The sequence below is a fragment of the Palaemon carinicauda genome, chromosome 30, assembly GCF_036898095.1.
Source record: "Palaemon carinicauda isolate YSFRI2023 chromosome 30, ASM3689809v2, whole genome shotgun sequence".
NCBI lineage: Eukaryota > Metazoa > Arthropoda > Malacostraca > Decapoda > Palaemonidae > Palaemon > Palaemon carinicauda.
The window spans coordinates 17,259,641-17,278,037 of NC_090754.1; the positions used below are offsets into that span (position 1 = coordinate 17,259,641).

The following is an 18,397-nucleotide window of genomic DNA, read 5'->3' on the forward strand; positions in this document are numbered from 1 at the left end:
GGATCAGAAAAAAAAATTTACCAAATCTTAACAAAATGAGGTAGTCCTAGAAATCAAAACAGTCCTTTCAGTTCTACAGGCTAGTCTTCATTGTATGACACAATGTGAAAGCTTAAAACAGGTTACCTTCTGGAACCCATGCTTGAGGAGACACTAGTAATGTTTTGACAAGAAAAACTTTTTGGACCATAAGAAAAGTCTTACTGATTACCTAATCTGAAATAAAAAGCTGGTCAAATAATGTCAACATTTAGGGATACGGACACATTAGATATCTTAAACTTTGGTGAAATAAGTGGTACCTGTACGATAGCATTATTCTCTGCAACTTTTGTACTTTTCCAATCAGGAGGCAGACTAGTCAGACCAAATCACAAGTAGATTTCATTTTGCATTTCTTTCCTCAGCATTCAGGACAGAGAAATTTGATCAACCGCAACTGACTCAAAGGCACCAAATTGGTGACCTTCAAGACCAGGGAAAGTTCTCAGGCACACATGATTAGTCCCAAAAACTAACATGAAAAGGCACACACACCAGGAAAGAGGCCAGCAACAGATGTATCAAGGTCACCTTGTCCAAGAGCAAAGTAATAAAAGACCCTAGCTCCAATACACAAAGCACAGGTGGGAACATAATGTAACCATACAACGTTGACAGACCCACGATATTTCATCAATTTGATTGGAATAAAACTATTACAGAGCTAACACCAAAAAAATGACGAGGGTTTGTAGTCATTCGTGTGGGAACAAAACACTATGGTTTTAAGTATAAAGTACAGAATAAATGTGTAGAAATTAATAAAAATAAAAATATTTCACAAATTCTTCCTAATTAGGCTATACAATACACGTACTCCTCATAAAACCACCTCATACAATATTGATAAAAATTTCATTTTTTCTTTTTTCACAGCAGTGGCAGCTCAGTTGTGTGCATTTATGTACACATGATGCGTTCGATACGTTTGGCTGAGGCAACAGGCAGGGAATCTATCATATCAGTATTTAATACAGTTTATAGCTCTCTTAGCATCTAGTGTTCTTTCCTAAATCTCATGCTGCAGCATTCGATTGTGTAATTTTACTCCTACATAAATACGTATTATTCAATGTGAGATTGTGTCAATAATTCATAAGGAAAATATGGCTTGGTTACATTTATTATCAATGTACCTAGGTCTCCCAATATACCTTCAGACATTAGATTTGATAGGTTTTGAGGTGCTTATCTGTCTGTCTGCCTGTGTCTGTAAAGTGAATTTTAACAAAGTATATTTTTTTGTCGAATTTAATCATTCTCAAGGAAACTAAGATTTTGGTTTCTTCTGCTATATGTAAGTAATGTATATATTATATAATACTAACACACGAGAGAGAGAGAGAGAGAGAGAGAGAGAGAGAGAGAGAGAGAGAGAGAGAGAGAGAGAGAGAGAGAGAGAGAGAGAGAGAATGCCAATATAGAGGTATATGAAAAACACAAAATCTTGAAAAAAATTCACCGAGCTTCGTATGGCAACGTAGAATGAGTATACAAAATATTTTGTCGAAATTCCTCTTACTGACAGTTACAGGATAATTAGTATAAGTTGACTCAAACCAATTACATTTTCCCCTACAAGATAATGCAGTATCTCCTCTGTTAGTGTGATTTTCGATAATCATTACATTTTAATATCAAACAAATTGTGAGCAATGGCATCTGTATAGATTCCACGAGTCACAAGACGATGTATCAAACGGTAAATTACACACTTTGCGTTTCTGTCCTACCACAAACCTCACAGTGAGTGCATGTTTGTGTTTAACCTGACATTCACTCATCTCTACATCCGTTTTTCTCGTTTTTGGCAAGAATTCAATCATTTCAAAGAGTAAAAGATAATTCCAACATCTCGCTAACATAAGAAGAAAATTCATTCAAATAATGAGTTCAGAAGTCGGTAATATCGGCAAATCTAGCGTTTTTAATAAAGGAGAGAGATGATGAAGAAAGGACCATCTCACCTAAAGAAGCAAGATATTGAGCAAAGGTATCTTCAATTATGATTAAATTATGATAAATAACTTTATTAATATCCAAAGGGGAACATGAAATTCATAATATATTATTGTCTTTGTAAAAATAAAAGGAAAAACTTCAAACTTCCGTATCTCAAACCTATACTTATTTACCTTCTATTCTATAATTTCCCTGTTTCAAAGATATAACATTGAAATTTGTTTTATATGAGTAACTTGAAAAAACACCGTAGAACAATAAAATAAACCTTTTTTCCAATTTTGTTTCATATTTTTTTATTTTTTTTTTCTGAAATATAGGGTTAATTTTTTACCATAATGAAAAACTTCATACCTAGCCAAAAAAAAAAAAGGGATTTTGACGAAGGAAAAATCTATTTCTGGGGAGAGACCTGTGACGCCCGGCGAAAAAGTCCTTCTTTGTACTTTTTCTGATATAAATCTTCCAAATATACCAGAGAAAATTAAAAGCATGGAATGCAGAGGTTACAACCCTCGCGCGAGCACCTTGTTGGTGTCGTATATCTAACAAGGGCGTTTGTAAAACACTATTCACAGGCTGTCTTCCATTTAGATAATCCCTTCATCAAAGGGGGAGGGCCGTGACAGGCCCTAGAGAATACAGTTGGGTTACCCTACCGACACCTACCACTCGCGCTCACCAGGTCATCCTTCTGCAAGAACATATGGCTTGGCAAGGAAAGGGTGGGTCCGTACAAAAATAATCGGGAAGGGTTTCGCCGGGAGTCACAGGTCTCTCCCCAGAAATAGATTTTTCCTTCGTCAAAATCCCTTTTCTGGGTCGACCTGTGACGGCCGGCGAAAAAGTACCAGAGAATGCCTTCCAAGCCCAATAAATTAATAACATAATGAGGAGAATACAATCACCATGTACGACAATACTATGATATAATAAAGTAATCGTCCAATTACCAACCAGCCAAATGACATAGGGAACGTAAGGTTAAATAATAATGACGACAAGGAACCAACTGAGTGTCGAATCGCAAAAGGCATCAAACCTTACATGTCTAAGTATATCTAAACATTAAAGGAACGGTAACTACAATAACAGTTAAACCATAGGAATTAAACATGGCAAATATCATAGGGCTAACGAACTACCAAGGAGAGCGGCGACGTGGTGTGAGTGGCGGGTAGGAGGGAGAAAAGAAGAGATGGAAGAAAGGAAGAAGAGGAGATTAATGGGGAGAGATAAGGCTCCCCTCTGCCATCGTCGGGTATTTAAGGGCCTGTATAAGATCTTTAGATATTGGCGTTTGACAACTATAGGGGATTTCCAACCCGTATATTTTTTAAAATCATCAAAGTCCCTGTTCTGGAAGTCATTGTTGGAGGCATCTACTGTCCGTATATCATGAGCCTGGGGAAATGATTCCGGATTAGTATGTTTAATGAAGTAGAGGATTTGTTGCCTGATACCGTGAATGGAAATAGTACCTCCTTGTTCCCTGATAACCAAGGGGCCAGACGAGCGGGTGGCAGTTCTAGCTAAAAAGGGGCTTGAGAGTGTGACTGTACACGGAGAAAAAACCTGGGGATGAAGAATAATCTTCCGAGGGGAGCACCTATTTTGCGGATCCTCATTTTTTAGCTAGGGAAGCTTTGTCTGGAAAAGGAGTACTTCGGCTGAAGGGAGGAAATCTATGTTTTCCGGGTTTCGTGAGAGAGCTGCTAGTTCTGATGTTCCATCACCTGAGGCCATAGCCGTTAGAAATAAAGTCTTCCTAAGAAGAGTGATATAAGAGCAGGATTCATTGTCCGTGTCCATCGCAAGTTTGAGAACACCATTCAGAGACCAAGAGTCCTTTTGTGGCCGAACCGAAGGTCGAAGCCTAGCACATGTTTTTGGTGTTGATGAGAAATAGGAATCAGCTAGGTTAATGTTGAACCCAACAAGGAAGATCTTCTTCAAAGCTGACTTGATGGTGGTTAAAGTGCTAACTGTTAGGCCTTTGACAAATAGGAGCCTCAAGAAAGAGATGGCTAAATGCGGGGACATACGAGTATGGTCTGCACTATTAGGGGACCTACTAGTTGTTAACGGCCGAATCATATTGGCGAATTGTCGAGTCCCTTTTGTCCCATTCGATGAAGAAATCGTTTCCGGTTCAATGTTCGCATCTCTACGAGTTGCCAACTTCCTGTAGTCCACAAAGTTAGAGTTTTGGCTATCCTTGAGTAATCTGACACAGTGAGTTTGGATACTCGGGTCAGTTTGAGGAACGGGATCCGGATGGGACTGAGTTTCAACTCGAGGAGGAGAGGAAACCAACTGTTCTTGGCCAGTGAGGTGGTACTAAAGCCACTGCGCCCCGGAAGGAGCGTAGTTTGTGTAAAAGTTTTTAGAAGATTCCCTGGGGGAGATAGGGAAATCTTCTTCTAATGGTTCCAATCCCGGGGTAATGCGTCCATGGCATAAGCCCGAGGGTCCAGGGTTGGGGTCACATAACAAGGAAGTTAGTGATTCATCTGAGTTGCGAATAGATCTACCTGGAGGCCTGGAACGAGCCTGAGTATCCACCGGAATGACATTATGTCTAGAGACCATTCTGACTCCAGTGGATCCGTCCTGGATAGTGAGTCCGCTCTCACATTCTGGCCTCCCGCTAGGTGAGGTGCTGACAGGAACCAGTTCTCTTCTGTTGCCCAGGCGAAGATAGTGACCAGGATCTGATTCAGGTTGGGTGACTTGGATCCTCCCCTGTTGACGTAGTGTACTGCGTCTGTGCTGTCTGACACTACTCTGATGTGGGTCGACCTCGGAGGAGAGTCTCTCTTCAGGGTCAAGAACACTGCCATGGCTTTGAGAACAATGATATGGGACTGTTTCATGGAGAGTGACCAAGAACCTGAAACATCTGATGTTTGGAGTAATCCCCCCCATCCACTTAGAGACGCGGCTGTATGGAATGTCACTTGTGGAGGTGGGAATTGTAGAGGAACCGATTTGGAGAGGTCCTTCGGTTCGGACCATGGGCGTAGTCTCATTTTCAAGACAGAGGGGATCTTCGAGACCATGTCTCTTATAGGTACTGTAGCTCTCTTTCTCCAAACTCGATTGGTGTCTTTGAGTTTGGCTTTTATTAGGAGATCTGTTACTGAAGTGAATTGGAAAGGTCCGAGGATACTTTCTAAGGCTCTTCGGACACCTGTTTGTGTTTGAGAAAATTTTTTGATCTTGGAAACTATTCCTCTTACCTTTTGGAAGGGAGAGACAACGTGTGCTTCGAAAGGTCCCACTGAATGGCTAACCATTCTAAGCGGACTGATGGTTGCAGGCGAGATTTTTTGGAGATTGACCCGAAATCACAGGTTGTCGAGAAATTGAAGTAATTCCTTCGTAACTCTGTTGCCTTTTATGACCGGCCGGGCCCAAATGAGCCAACCGGCCAGATAAGCAATGATCTGTATCTCTTGGTTCCTGAGTTGTTCTAACACTCTCTCTCCCAGTTTCGTGAATATCCTGGGATCAATGTTGAGGCCAAAGGGCATGTCTTGAACACAAAGGCTTTCCTGCTTAGGCGGAAACCCAGATAAGAAGAGAAGTTTCGAGCTATAGGCGCAAGATAATAGTCGTCGGTAAGATCGACAGAGGTGGTAAAGGTCCTACGGGGAAGTAAGGTCCGTACCTGAGAGATAGTCAACATCCGGAACTTGTCGCAGAGAATGTAAGAGTTTAGCTTGACAAGTCCAGGTCCACTCTCAATGCCGACAAGCCTTTCTTCGGAATTGTGAACAGGTGGCTTTGGAACTTCAGTGATCGATCCCGTTTGATTGCTTCTTCTTGAGTAACCCTGTGGTGTACTCTTTCAGGATGGGAGTGGATTTCTGGGAGAAGGTCACTGGTGGAGGAGGAGGACCTTGTGGCCATTTTCACCTCAAACCTTTAGAGATTATGCTATGAGCCCACAGACCGAAGGTCCAATGGTCTCGAAAGTGGTAAAGTCTACCCCCTACCGGGACCACCGCGTTGTGAGGGGGTGAATCTAGGTACTTTCCTTCTCCGAGCCCCCTTTTTCCTAGGTCCGCCTCGATGGCGAGACTGTCTTCTACTCCTGTAGCTTCCTCTCTGGTGTCCACGAGAGGAGCCTGAGGGTTCGGATCTAGGGCTGTATGCAGGTAAAACATCCCAACGGGGTTGGGCTGTGTACCTGGGGAATCAGTTAGGTAGACCACCTGATGAGGGGGATTTGGATGCATAGACGTCGAATCAGAGGAAGGCTGTGATGACGAGTGGGTAACCGACTATCGATTCCTGTCTGATAGAGGCCTCAGACAGAACGTATTTCCCACAACTAACCCGATCAGACCATCAAACGTGTAGGTCGAATTGGAAGGGCAGATCTTGGAATTATCGTAACCCCCAGACTGACAACATCCTGGTCCAGACAGATCGGGCCTGCCCTTTAGGAAATAATACTGTTACCTTCGGTACCTTGTCTAACCTAACCAAGGCAATCTCTTTCAATCGAACGAATCCGTTGAACGGGAATTCTAGTACCTGGGAGTAAAATCTAGGTCCCCCAGAGGCAGGACGTCTATGCCATCCAGATTTATGGTACCATCTATATATGGAACATGTAAGGCAAATCTCTATGCGTTGTTTTTATCGAAGGAGGTTACTTCGATATGCCTGGGGCTGTAGGGGGAAACTTCCGAGTTCCTGAACGGATCCGACTCACTACCATACTTTTGAGCTCCGTCATAGCCCCTTGGTTTTCCCTAGAATGTGTTGCTTTTAGCAGTCACGGTTTATGCAGGGTAACATGAACATCAGGATCCATTAAGGGTCCTAGGTCGGTGACGTAGGTAATTGCAAAGCTGAAGGCTCAAAACTCATCCCCACCTACCTGCCCGTCCATGGGGTCGTCGTCCAACCTTAGAGAGGACACTCTGAGGAGATAGGGACCTCTAGATGGAGCATTTCTTCCCAACCTTGATACCCAAGGGCGGAGAGCCTCTCTTGCAGGCCAGAGAGATTCATCATCATCCTGACGGGAACCATGTAGGCGAACCTTCTGTAACAGAAAGGGGACATAAGTCTGGATGTTCCTTGAACTTTGGTTAGTGATCCTATTCACAGGCTGGGATCAGCTGTATAACTCATAAAAATCAATTTTAAAGAAATGTCATTTAATGTACTATCTTTTGGGGTATAGTTCGACACTTGTATTCATGAAATGTGACACTGTTGGCGCATCCGCCACAGGTTGGCCACCCCTGACTCAGACGTTCAGAACCGGGTCTAACATCATTTACTGGCTATTAGTATTCTATTGATTCATCTGTTCACTGACCAGAGTTTCAAGGAACAGTAGATAGCCTCTCATGGCATGGTTAGTCTCGACCCGGCCCTTCATTAGAAGGGGCCAACGTTCGGTTCCCAGTACTGAGTGGAAACTTATTTCTATTTGAACACTATGTTGTATGGATATTTATTCATATTTAGGCATAGTTAGAATTGAATATGCATAAATAAAGGCATAATCAATTTATTTCTATTTGAACACGATGTTGTATGAATATTTATTCATATTTAGGTATAGTTAGAATTGAATATGCACAAATATAGGCGCAATCAATTTATTTCTATTTGAACACTATGTTGTATGGATATTTATTCATATTTAGGCATAGTTAGAATTGAAAATGCATAAATATAGGCATAATCAATTTATTTCTATTTGAACACGATGTTGTATGGATATTTATCCATATTTACACATAGTTAGAATTAAATATATGCATAAATATAGGCATAGTTATGTTCATATATTTTTATTAGGACTTTCAAGAATAACTAATGAATATTACCAATGCAAATTCAAAGTGTCATTAAAGTAAGTACAGTTTACTTTGTATTCATGTTAAATCCTTTCCTTTACAGCAAAACAAGAGATTGGCCACCCGTGGTCTGAGTGATCTCTGTCTACCGGAGCTCCGGTAACAATCCCCGGTACAAAGGTCCGTCATAGTGACAACGTGAACACCAGAGGAAAACTAATATTAACCTCAATGCTGATCGCCTGTACGATATCCGGTTAAGCCGGAGATTCGATGAAAAGGATCGTAATAACGATATTGTGATTATTCATGAAAAAGGGTTCATACCCTGATTCTGATCGTCTGATTGATCTCTGTTTGTAACGGAGAACTAGTGACAAAGGTCCGTCATCGTGAAAACGTGATCCTCAGAGGTACGATAACATTCTCTAATACTGAATTTTGTGTTATCTCCAGTGAAGCCGGAGATTCGATGAAAAAGGGACCGTAATAATGAAACTGTGAAGTCTTCATCGGTATCACATTGTTAACTCCGGTTCTGGCCGTCTGCTTGATCTCTGTTTGTACCGGAGATCCGGTAGCAAAGGCCCGTCACCGTGATATCGTGACCGTTCCCGGTACGATAACATTAACCTCAATGAATGATTGTGTTATCTCCCGTGAAGCCGGCCGTAACGGTGTAATTATGATCAAACATGACAAAGGTCCGTGTGTAAAAGGCTTCAGCCGGAGTCCGAGTGCCGGATTTCACCGTTGCACTCCAAAAATCTGCTCCTGAACGTTAACTAGTTCTCACCCAATGAGTATCCATATAGCGGAGCATAACTCAAGGCGGAGCTAAGCATAACTCAAGGCGGAGCTAAGGGTGTCGGTATAAAACGACCCCAATTAATGACTCATACACTAAACGTACCTATTAATAGTGTTAGCTATATTAACAGTAACCACATCAATAAAAACGTTTATAATATTAAACGTACTATCATCAACTCTGATACTAAGAGGAGGCCTGAATAACTCGTGATCGTATAAAAACGGAGAACGGGAAATTCACCTCTCTTACTCGAGCTAACAAAGAAAACGAGAGAAGGGATAACTCATCTGTGGAACAGGGAACGAGCAGTCTCTGTTTTCGCTCTCAAGGTTACATAATAAAAAACTAACATCACACAATAAAACAAGAAAATTAATAAAATTGATTGCTTTTCTTAGTAATTGTAATAACCAAGAACGAAGAATAACGACAACGTAACAAATAAACAAGGATATAGTCTAAATCGAAGCCACTGAGGCGAGTACAAACTAACAGACTAAATCGCTAAACTTTAATTCGCTATTCTTAAATCGCTATTCTTCGTAGGTCCAAATTGGACTTGCAAGCAAATAAATACCATAGTAAAAATTAATGATAACACAAAAAGGCCATAAAACGTAAGTGATATAACCTAGATGACAGAGTACCAGATGGGCAAAAATAACTAGAATATTTACCGAAACGAACATAACCCAAAATGGCTGCCGATACCTCGGCAGGACAATCGCTTCCAAAACTAAAAACCACCATATTGGAAACAGAACAAATGCCCGGTACTGTCAAAAGCTGCCAAAACAAACTATGGTACTTAACATTGGTAAGGGTGAAGTAGCAACGTCAGTCATGTTAAATTAACGACAATCACTTCGAAAAACACTGGGCAAAACACTTATCAACTTTGCGGGCAAGTCCAAAACAGAAGGATGACCTGGTGAGCGCGAGTGGTAGGTGTCGGTAGGGTAACCCAACTGTATTCTCTAGGGCCTGTCACGGCCCTCCCCCTTTGATGAAGGGATTATCTAAATGGAAGACAGCCTGTGAATAGTGTTTTACAAACGCCCTTGTTAGATATACGACACCAACAAGGTGCTCGCGCGAGGGTTGTAACCTCTGCATTCCATGCTTTTAATTTTCTCTGGTATATTTGGAAGATTTATATCAGAAAAAGTACAAAGAAGGACTTTTTCGCCGGCCGTCACAGGTCGACCCAGAAAACATACTTTTAGTAAAAATTCTAGTCTATATATAATATAAAGTCTCAAGGGTGGAGATAGAAATTGACAAAACAAATTTTCTAGATAAATTGCCTCATCACAAAACCAAAAGGTCAGAGGCAAAAATCCTATGCAGCTTGGAGACGTCCCAGGTAACTTATTAAGTGGTATGAATGTCAAAGTCCTATCCTTACAAAAAGGGCATTAGACGGCCGGCTCCCTTAATAGTAGTATTTTTTATTTTTAACCTGAAGCAAAAAATTGCTTACAACTAATGAATTTGTCCTGTTCATTTCATTCATAAACTAAGATTTTATTTGTTGAAGGGGAGAAAGGTATGAAAAGATAGAGGTAGCGAGAAGTAGGTAAGAAAATCCAGAGAAATGGTATGAAGAGACAGGTAGATAGAGAGACTTGTATACCAAGTACTACACAAAAATAAATTTTTGTGAAGATCTAAACTGTTTAAAATAAGGGCTGAGAAAATCTTGCAAACTCGTCACCAAAACAAACCTAACCTACATGTGAAAACCTTGAAAACCTACAGGGAAAACAAAAATTTAAGCTTTTATTTATCCTGTACTTGAGAAAATTTTTTTTAATATACCGTGTAAATAAAGAAAAGCTATACTGCTTAAAGGATATGACTGAAAGATTATAGGTCTCATGACCAAAAGACAGGCTATTCATTGCCAATAAACAAACAAATAAAAAACAAAGCTTTACTATAACCTCTACATCCTAAAACAATAAAAAAGGCTTATATACTCTTTACTTTGTAAAAGAAAGCGTTAAAGGCATTTGTGTTTTATAACATGACTGAAAATTAAGGATACTAGTCAAAATAGGAGAATAATTAGATTTATGGCCATTTCGATAAACGTCGGCTTTTTCGGTCCCTATCTCATCATTGTATGAGGAGTACCTGCATCGATCAATATTGTTGCCACAAAGTCATAATATAGAACTAATAATTACAGTACCTACCTCAGCAGATGTCCCCACTTTGATTTTTTTCCCAGAAAAGAAGTGTTCTTCTTCGGAGACATTTCTGGGCCTCTTCCTTTCTCTTTTTAGAGAAACACTCTCTCCATGCATGGAAGAAACCACACAGGATTTCCTGGGGCATAAAGCAGATGTTTCCATTTTTATTTTCTTTCTTGAAAAGATTTCGGTTTCTTGAGATAAACTTCTGGGCCGCTTTTTGCCTTGTGTTTTCGTCACCTGACTTTCTTCTGTTTTATGTAAAGTGGTCTTTTTTGGCCTACCTGGCCCTCTTTTTTCAGTCTTTTTTGGCCTACCTGCCACTTTCTTCCCTATTTCCCTTGGCCTTCCAGGCCCTTTATTTAAAGTCTCCTTAGGCCTGCCTGGGCCTCTTTTTTCAGTATTCTTTGGCCTACCAGGGCCTCTTTTTTTCAATTTTCTTTGGCCTACCAGGGCCTCTTCTTTCAATTTTCTTTGGCCTACCTGGGCCTCTTTTTTCAACCTTCTTTGGCCTACCTGGGCCTCTCTTTTCGACCTTTGGCCTACCTGGGCCTCTTTTTTCGACCTTTGGCCTACCTGGGCCTCTTTTTTCAACCTTCTTTGGCCTACCTGGGCCTCTTTTTTCAACCTTCTTTGGCCTACCTGGGCCTCTTTTTTCAACCTTCTTTGGCCTACCTGGGCCTCTTTTTTCAGTCCTTCCCACAGACTTTGGCCTTACAGGCCCTTTCTTTTCTACAGCCGTTGGTGTTTCCAGCCCTTTAATTCCACTCTTTTTTGGCCGGCCTGGGCCTTTATTTTGTTTTTTTTTTCCCCCTTCCAAGGCATTCTTCCACCTTCGTGGGCCTTTTCGGATACCTTCTATCAACAGACGCTTCTTCATCGTCGTACTCCACCCGTCGCTTGTACGTTGTTTTTTCGAGTTGCTCGAAAATAGGGTGCTTCTTCATAAAAAAATCTTCCGGCGAAAATTTTCCGGGAACATCAAGTTCGGGTGAATCCACCCAGATACTATGAATATATTCCACCTGTAAAGAAAATTGAACATGCTACAGAATGAAAATAAAATATATATATTCAAGTATTCTAAAGGTTTTAACAACTTGTATTTTTTATAACATACAAACCCGAGAACTTGAATAGGAGTATAAACCGGTCTTTAGAAATACCGGGACCAGCTATCACTCCACGTAGGGCAAGCTGAAGCAGATTGAATAGGAGTATAAACCGGTCTATAGAAATACCGGGACCAGCTATCACTCCACGTAGGGCAAGCTGAAGCAGATTGAATAGGAGTATAAACCGGTCTTTAGAAATACCGGGACCAGCTATCACTCCACGTAGGGCAAGCTGAAGCAGATTGAATAGGAGTATAAACCGGTCTTTAGAAATACCGGGACCAGCTATCACTCCACGTAGGGCAAGCTGAAGCAGATTGAATAGGAGTATAAACCGGTCTTTAGAAATACCGGGACCAGCTATCACTCCACGTAGGGCAAGCTGAAGCAGATGGCAAAAAAGTTGACGATCCTGAACCTGTTGCTCAATCCGAAGTTGAACGTTGTTCAGGAACAGTTCTCTAGCAGAAAGGAGAAGGATGACCCACTGACAATAGAAATTAAAGAGCATCTAGCTGCCTACCATAGAGTGGCAACTCATGTAGAAAAGAGAAGCCTAGAAAAGGTTTACAAATGTTGTCTTCTTGAGCAGGTTAATGTTTGCAAGTCATTTCAGAAATATTTTAAGGCCGAAAAAATCATCATCATCGTCATCCTCCTAAGCTTTGACGCAAAGGGCATCTGATAGATTTCGCCAGTCGTCTCTGTCTTGAGCTTTTAATTCAGTATTTCTCAATTCATCTTTCCTACTTCGCGCTTCATGGTCCTCAGCAATGTAGGCCTGGATCTTCCAACTCTTCTAGTGCCTTGTGGAGCCCAGCAATTATCTATTTGAGAAGCCCTCAATACTACTGAAATTGGCCAAAAGGAAGCTCAAAGTGATAACAAAAGGAGGCAGTAATCAAGAAAATTAAATTTGGAAAATACAGATTTAGTGTATAAAATATATATTTTAATATATATTCCTATAATATTTTGTTAAAAGTTTATGGATATTTTGGGTGATTGAGAAATTTTCTTTATGATCGGTAATTACCTTACCTGGAGAAACATTCCTTGGAATGGGTAATTATCTCCGTAGTTTACTTTAGAATTTCTTTGAATTTGTTTCTTTCAATTTGTTTATTCTAATTTAATTCTGGTTTGTTCAATTAATGTTTGAGGCTTTATTTTTCCTAATCACTGTAAATAAAATTGTGCTAATTAACCGACCTCAACCTTCGTTGTGCAAACCAAAGTAAATAGGAGTTAAAGATAACTACTAACTACCTAATTTTCTGAATATTCCGAGCCAAACAACTCTACGAAGTAACTTCGAAGTCACTGTTGGAAGGGAAAACCAGTCCAACACCAACCGTCAAGGAGTGATTACTCTCCTTCACCTCACCGTGGGATATTTCATCGATTTATATTCTTCGTCGTAGTGCTGGACATTTTCTAAAGGACTCTACAACGATGGGACTCATTGTGTTTAGTGCTACGAAAACAGAGTGTAACACCATGAAGAACTAAATTAACTCTACACCTCGTCTGATGAATGTGGAGGCGACCTCAGCAAAGGCTATGGAATTATCTTACCCATGCTCTTTTTCATCCTATGAAGTCATTATAAGGTGGGTCATTGTATTGATTGGCACAATAGTAGTGGCATTTCTTGGTGACTTTTATCATCCTCAAGTCAAAAAATAAATAAAGCCTTGAACTCAGTAATTGAAAATCGCTCTTGAAACTAGGTTTGTTTATAGGCTACTCTAATTAAAATTATCATTTGTCGACCTTAAATTGCTTGTTTACGGAAATTCGGCCTTTTAACATATATTTCAAGTGATGCCCTCATCACATATATTTAATTTGTTAATTATGTCAAAATATGATTGAAATTGTTGACTTTTGATTTGCAATTTTTAAAATTTAATATTAAATTGATATTAGTTTTGGAGGTGAATTTAACTTTTTGATTTACCTTTACATATTGTAAACAATTTTAGTGTAGTCAAATATTATATTCATATTTTCATTTAAACAATTCTATACAAATTCTGGTTTTCAATTTGAATTGGGTGGTTAAATATTTACCTATTTTTTAGGGGCTGGCTCAAGGTAGAGTGGAAAGCTTGGGACAGGAGTACATCTGCCAATGCTTCTAGGTTTGCTTTACCAGAAGCAATCGCTACTCCAAGTGAACTAGCATCAACTGACAACCAACTATATATAATAAATTTGTCAAGATTATTTAAAATCTACAGATGTTAGCTTCTGTATTACAAATAAATATTTATTATAACACGGTCGTTTGTTCTAAGTCATTTTTTCTGCTCATTTAGGAAAAGCCAAAAAAAATTATTTTTGGTATCTTGAGTTGTGTTAATATTTGCCATTTTTAATGTTTGACATACTCCTCTGCCACAGCACCACTTCACTCTGACTTTAGCTATGCGTCCTCTTCAATTGCAGAAAAAATATGCTTATTGTCTCAAGATTTTTGTGATCAACCTATTTTGAAGAAGTTTCATTTCTTCTACTTTACCTTGTTTTGAGTATTGTTCTCCTGATCTTGTTGGACAGATACTTAAGTTACGATCTATTACATTTCTTATTCCTGATCTAGATATTAATCTCTAGCACAGTGGTTCAATTAGTTCATTATGCATGTTGCATGAGATTTTTTTGAATTCTGACCATCCTTCACATTCAGATCTTCGGAAGCAATGAACTTTATTTTGTGAAGCATTACTATGTAACCAAACTGGCTACATTTCTGACCTGAGGAAGGTTAAATGTACTTTGGCCCTACAGAGGAGCGAAAGTAACAACTACCGTTCAACCTCCTACTAACTACACGAGCACACAAGTTCAGAGATGTTAGGCAAGAAATCCATTATTCGAAAATAGCCTTTAGTGAATCTCAATCCTAATGGATAGTGTGCCCAACTTAATGCATCTATAAGATTAATGGGAATGCATACATTTCTCCATTCTTCCTCTAAAAAGGAAGTATGGAGACACTTCTATACAACCCATATAAAGAGAATGCACTCTATTGAACATTGTTCGTCCATTCCAGCTCTATAAAGGTGTGGCTGTTAGGACCCCCTGAGAGAAGAAAATAAAAAAAGGCCGGAATATCTACCTTTCATTCTTGGGTTTATACCACAAATGCTATCTTAAGAAGAGATGCTTCCCTCTGGGTTGGGAGCTCTAATTTAGGAGAAACTTTTGTGGAGACTGGTGTCTGGAATCATTCCCAGATACACCAGTCTTCTGGGAAGGAAGTAGGAAAGACTTCCGCAGGTTTACCTTGTTCACTGGATCTTGGTAAAAAGACTTCAGAAGTTTCGGTGCTAATGCAAGGTTGCCACCAAGTCTACCAAGGTCAGTCAGTCGTCCCAAAACGGAGGAGACAGAAGCCGATCCTGTGACACCAGATTGGGTGTAGTGGAAAGAGAAACACAGCGCCCTGAACTGGTCTTTCTTGTTTGTCTAGACTGACTCTTCCAACTTTTCTAGATGGATGGTTTGGGCCTGGAAGTATGTGTCCTTTAGGTCCAGTGTGCATATGAAGACCTGAGGTCTTAGCCCTTGTTCGAACTCCAACATGGTGTGGACATCGACCCAAAGGGACAGCTACTTGTGGATCCTTTTGCAGGGGATATTGTTGACATCTTGACTCGTGTCGTGAAGGATTGGATGCGATACCCTTTGTAAAAAGTCTTCCCTGAGAGAGCTCCTTCAACTAACAGAAGGAAGGCAATGCTTAACCCTACCATGCACCCTGATGGGATAGATGCTATTCCTTAGAATAAAATCAATCTGGCGAATGTTAATCAATGCTTAACGGTTGGGTATCGTGGTTACTATGCAGTGGGAGAGTGCTCACAAGTAGTCCCCTTGTCGAAGAGCCATTGATGAGGGTTGTCGATCGTTTGTCGATCACTTTAGTGTGATGACGAGCGGCCAGTAGCAAGAAGCATGTTGTATACCTTCTGATCTAGGGAACTAAGGGCAGAAGTTGACTAGTAAGTCCGAGTCATGAACTGCTGGCGAATTGCCGATGATCGGTGAATCGGCGGTCTGGAAGCCGAGGATGGTAACTGACAGGCAGATGAAGGCTGTCTGGTCAGTCAAGTAGGTTGGCAATAAATGAGTTGGTAATCTGCTTTGAGAGCCATGAGACACACCAGAATGGTTTAATGATAGTCAGTTGGTGATGGTAAGCCACTGGTGATCAGCGATTGATCGCGGACCTGTGATCGGTGAGCTACAGATCAGCAAGCTGACTATGGTCCCTCCTGGTTGGTCAGAGATCACCAAGCTGACTATGGTCCTTCCTGGTTGGTCAGAGATCACCAAGCTGACTATGGTCACTCCTGTTTGATCAGCTAGCCGAGTTCAATGATCGAAGAAAGATAAGCTGCCCATCGGTGATCTAGTCATCAGCAAGCTGATGACTGGTTATTGACTAGCAAACAGTGATTGAAACGCTAGCAATCTGAGATCGCTACTCATTGGAGGGACAAGAGGTCAATGATCAGCGCTGAGCTAGCAATTGGCAATCTGGTGATCGGCGACCTAGCAATCAGCAAACCGTGAACTAGCCATGAGCAAACAGTGATCTAGAGATCAGTCTGTTGATGCTTTCCTGTTTGCCGACGGTGGTCTTTCAAGGAAACAGAAACCTCAGAAGACAGGGACCAAGGATCCCCCCTTGGAAGATGGAATCTTCGTGATATTGAATCCGTCTGTAACGCCTCTTTCCTCTTTTCCCAGGGGCCATGTTATGCATTTGCAGAGAGAAATGGGGCAATGGTGACCTGTCCAAAAAGTTTTATTCCTTTTTTGAGCCTATTGCACGAGTGTGTAGGAGAGTACTGGAGCGATGGCATACAGGATGATGCTGGTGCTCAGTTTCTGCTGAAGCGGTTTCTGGTGAATGCGCAACAGAGCACTGGAGAGCAGGAAAGCAATGGTGCGCAAGGTAAGTGCTGGCTCTCTGGCAGGAGATGGCACATTAGATCTGCGAGCACTTGCTCTTTGACAAGAGCTGGCGCATTGAATCTGAGACCGCAACTGCGCAGGAGCGCAGAGGAAAGCGCGGAAGTGCGCTAGTAAAAAGGCAAGCACTGGCTCTTTGTGAAGAGTTGGCGTATTGGCGAGAGCAAGTGAGAAGGAGGGTGCTGTGTATAGAAGGGAAGGCGAGCGCTGGCGCGCAGTAAGGCATCGTGTAGTTTTGTGCAGTCTCCCTAGAATGAGCAGAAGCGTCTAACTGGTTGCGCAAGGGCGGGTGCATTGGCGCGCGTAGGAGTACTATTGGCGAGCACGCAAGACCATCGGGGAGTGCGCAGGAGACGATCGGGGCGTGCGCTAAAGACCATCGGGCCCGCGCAGAACTCCATCGGGGATCGCGCGGGACACCATCGGGGATCGCGCAAGAACAAAGGGGGAGGGAAGACCATTGGGGGTGAAACGCCAGACCATTGAGGGGAAAACGCAAGACCATTGAGGGGCGGAGCGCAAGACCATTGAGGGCGGAGCGCAAGACCATTGGGGGAGGGAAACGCAGGACCATTGGGGGAGGCACAGGCAAGACCATTGGGGGGGGGCATTGCCGTGCGCGAGGAAGCCATTGACGCGCGTGCGGGGAAGACCATTGGCGCGAACGGAAGCAATGGTGCGCATGATACTGCTTTCAGGAGAGAGCTGGTGATCCACAGAAGAGTACAGCAACTAATGACACCCATGAGGGCCGTTAGACCAGAGAGCAAACCTTAGCAGAGTGATCCTCCAAAAAGGGGTCTCTGAGTGGCCTCTCTCACGAACAAGAGAGGTGAACACTTCGTAGGAGACTTGCCTTAGACTGTGTTCCGCCCCTAAAAGCAAAGAGACTCAACAAGGGGGGTGAATAGTCTAGGCGAAGACAGCAACAGCAGTCGGAGTCTGTGAAGTGCTTAGGATGCAGGCAGTTCTCTCTCGGAAAGGGGTAACAACCTTCCTAAAGATGATTTGAGATCAGGTGGTGCCACAGGCGTACTTCTGAGAGAAGGGATGACGCCCATGATGACACCCATGAGGACCGGTGAATCAGCAAGCGGACCTTCAACAGTAGCGATCCTACGAAGAGGAGTCTCTATGAGTGGCCTCTCTCGCGAACGAGAGGTGAACACTTCGTGGGAAAGACTTGCCTAAGACTGCGCTTCGCCCCTGAAGGAAGAAAAACTCAGCAAGGGGGGGAGAGAAGTCTGGGCGAAGGCAACAACAGCAGTCGGAGACGATGAATTTATTAAGATGTGAGTTCTCCCTTGGAAGGGAAAAACCACTTCACACCTGGGGAGGAAACCATCCCTCAGGAAAGAAAGTTGTCCAACACCTGGAGGCAAACCTTCTGGTTAGCGTCCTAAGATGATCTGAAGTGCTGGTCATGTTGTCAAGGGCGTACTTCTA

At 41.9% G+C, this 18,397-nt stretch overlaps 1 long non-coding RNA gene across 2 annotated transcripts in view; it reads right to left on the bottom strand.

Annotated features, from left to right (window-relative positions):
* Positions 1-18,397, bottom strand: part of LOC137623676 (uncharacterized) — a 126,037-nt gene that overhangs the window by 11,184 nt on the left and 96,456 nt on the right. For both annotated transcript variants that reach the window (XR_011040609.1, XR_011040610.1), the window contains exon 4: positions 10,848-11,869. This is a non-coding gene — a long non-coding RNA (uncharacterized lncRNA). The remainder of the gene's footprint in view (positions 1-10,847; positions 11,870-18,397) is intronic.